Source organism: Staurois parvus, unplaced genomic scaffold (genome assembly GCF_062004578.1).
Source record: "Staurois parvus isolate SC_StPar_1 unplaced genomic scaffold, SC_StPar_1.0 ptg000719l, whole genome shotgun sequence".
In the NCBI taxonomy this organism is placed as follows: domain Eukaryota; kingdom Metazoa; phylum Chordata; class Amphibia; order Anura; family Ranidae; genus Staurois; species Staurois parvus.
In genome coordinates, this window is record NW_028318515.1 from 3,852,966 (window position 1) to 3,856,289 (window position 3,324).

At 38.1% G+C, this 3,324-nt stretch overlaps 1 non-coding gene across 1 annotated transcript; it reads right to left on the reverse strand.

Moving 5' to 3' along the window:
• Nucleotides 1-3,043: 3,043 nt before the first annotated feature.
• On the reverse strand, nt 3,044-3,115 carry TRNAD-GUC (transfer RNA aspartic acid (anticodon GUC)). Its single transcript has one exon. It is a non-coding gene; the product is annotated as a tRNA-Asp (tRNA).
• Between the last annotated feature and the right edge of the window lie 209 nt (nt 3,116-3,324).

Below are 3,324 nucleotides of genomic sequence, written 5' to 3' on the forward strand. Positions count from 1 at the left end.
AACAAAAACACTTTTCTTTTTCTTTTTTAATATTTCAAACCTTTGTGAGAAATAATGATATCTGCAAAATGCTCACCATGCCTCTTTTTAAATTGGGGGTGTCTATTTTCCAAAAATGGGTGATGGGGGGGGGCTATCCTGGCATTTCAGGGCCTCCGAAACTGTGATAGGTAGTGAGGAAGTGAAAAGAGGAAGTTACGCACCTTCAGGCTTTCAAAGTGGTCATTGGATTTCAGGCTCCTGTATGTGGCTAGGCTCCCAAAACATCTCACACATGTTGTATCCCCATACTCGGTAGAAGTAGCAGAATGTATTTTGGGGTGTAATTCCACATATACCCATGGCTTGTGTGAGCAATATATCATTTAAGTGATAACTTTGTGTATAAAAAAAAAATGTTTTTGACATTTTCAAAAGACTTGTGGGAAAAAAATAAATCTTCCATGGACTCAATAAGCCTCTCAGCATATAGTGTCTGAAAAGTGGTCATTTGGGGGTGTTTGTACTATCCTGGTATTTTAGCACCTCAGGAATAGTGATAGGCAGTCAGGAAATAAAAGCTGTCTAAATTCCATTATCTATACCATAGTTTGTAGATGCTATAACTTTCACACAAAGCAATCAATATACACTTATTGTGATTTCTTAACCAAAAACATGTAGCAGAATACATTTCGGTCTAAATTTATGATGAAGTTTGAGTTTTTTAGATATATTTTATGACAGAAATTAAAAAATATAATTTTTTTTTTATTTTTGGTCTTTTTTTGTTTATAGCATGAAAAAAAAAGCGTACAGGTGATTAAATACCACCAAAAGAAAGCTCTATTTGTGTGAAAAAAGGACATAAATTTCATTTATGTACAGTATTGTATGACTGTGCAATTGTCAGTTAAACTAGTGCAGTGCTGTATAACAAAAAATGGCATAAATTACAGTATCTATACTGTTTGTAGACGCTATAACTTTCACTCAAAGCAATCAATATACATTTATTAGGATTTGTTTTTACCAAAGATATATAGCAGAATACATTTTGGCCTAAATTTATAACTAACTTTGAGTTTACTATATATTGTTTATAGCCGAAAGCAAAAAATATAGTTTTTTTTCCAAAATGTTTGGTCTTTTTTTGTTAATAGCGTGAAAAATAAAAAGCGCATAGGTGATCAAATACCACCAAAAGAAAGCTCTATTTGTATGAAAAAAAAGGACATAAATTTCAGTCGGGTACAGCATTGCATGACCACGCAATTATCAGTTGAAATAGTGCAGCACTGTATAGCAAAAAGAGGCCTAGTCAGGAAGGGGGGTAAATCCTCAGGAGGGCAAGTGGTTAAAGGGTAATTCCATCTATACATGTAAAAATTAAAGGTGAATTCCCAACACTTCTCCACTCTTCCCATCTTTGCTACAATTATGTGCTGTGCCAAGAATAATTCACCACTAACATTTGTTGGTGTACTAATACTCTGTAAACAGCCCTGGTGGTATAATATTGACAATGGCTGGCAGCACAGCAAATCAGTTCAACAAGGACCTCAGGGGCCCTTAAAACATTTCAGGGGTTTGGTTATGGGGAGCGAGTACCTTTCTTGACAGCTATTGCTGGCAGCCATGCAAGAACGACTTTGCTTGTTCCACACCTGCAGTCTCCTGGGACACGTCGAAAATCCTGAGCACTACAGAACAAGTTTTACTACGCCACACAATCTCGTGCCATACAGGCCATACATGGTTTGAATCCCAAAGCATTTTTCATCCGAAAATCAAAAACGTCATTCGCTCGGTATTCCGATGGTGCCATCAATGATTTCGAAGATCAGCCGACCAAGTCAAAAAAGTTCACCCCATATAACAGGCGAAACTTCTCTTCTTTCCAGGTCACGGCTCATGTGCATATTCTTTTTGGAAAAACGATCGTACGATTTGACCATCATTGAGTCAAAAATCAGTAGTTTTTCACAAATTTTCCAACATGCCGATCATCAAAAAGGGGAGGAGCCACAATAATCGGTCGGTGCCATTGACCCACTAACAGAGCGAAGATCGCCCGATTATTCTTAGGTCTGATTTTCGGACAAAAAATTGGTTTAAATTTTGACCCATGTATGGCCTGCCTAGGGAGGCAGTTATGATTCCTCAGGAAGTCACAGGTCGCTCCCAGGGGCGGACTGACCATTTGGAAACTCAGGCACTGCCCGAGGGCCCGGGGTCAGTAGGGGTCCCCATGAGATGCCCCTGGTACCTTTTTCATAGGCTTTTTTGAGTTTGGGCAAGGACACAGGGGCCCCATGATCCCCTATTGCCCGAGGGCCCCATGAGTTGTCAGTCCACCCCTGGTCGCTCCCAAATCCAAGATGGCAGCACCAGAGAGCCGCAGTGGTGAGAAGACAGCGCTAGACTCCACAGGAACTGGTAAGTACCTTTTTTTTATTTTTATCTTTTTTTAAGGCAATAGCTACAGTTTTTGTAGCTGCTAACTTTTTAATTAAAAAAAACAAAAAAGATGATGTTCCTATAGTAACCACTAGATGGTAGTCACCTCACTGCAGCAATGGACACATATTTCTGAAACAAAGGGATTTGATACTCCTGTTCGCCTTCTATTTGTTTCTAGCTCCTATGTCAATAGAAACAGAAATAAATCAAAGGTTAATCACATAAAATAGGTATAAATAAAATATAATAAATATAAATTTTATATATATTTATATATATTTGTTTTATATATGTAAAATAAAGATAAATAAAGATATTTCACCAGAGTATGAGCTATGGGCAGATGTGTCACAAATAATACAGTTAAAATGACATGCTTTAGATAACGTGTGTCAATTTCTGATTAGTTCCCCCAGGATCCTGAAAGCTCCCAAGTTCCCATTATTACCGAGAAATTGGTACATTGTCAGATCGTTGGAGATCACTGAACCAATGTATAGGGAGACTTATGAAGGACTCCGATCAGGAGATAAAAAAAACGGCTGCAACAATGTAACAGTAAGTAGAATCCTGCAGAAATATCTTCCCAGAAAAATGTAGTCTCCCCGTCGGGGAATCGAACCCCGGTCTCCCGCGTGACAGGCGGGGATACTTACCACTATACTAACGAGGAGTAACTTAATGAAGTTGAACATTTTGTGACTATATTATATATAAAAAAATAATTATGTAGCTTAAATGTTCTTTCTGTGGTATATTGCACGTATTTCCTTGGGAGGCAGAAGTAAAAACAATTCTGCTTTGTTAGAACCATGTCATGTCAGTGGCACTCCACAATAACAGGGTCTATAGAGAGAGCACTTGCCTGCTCATGAAAAACTA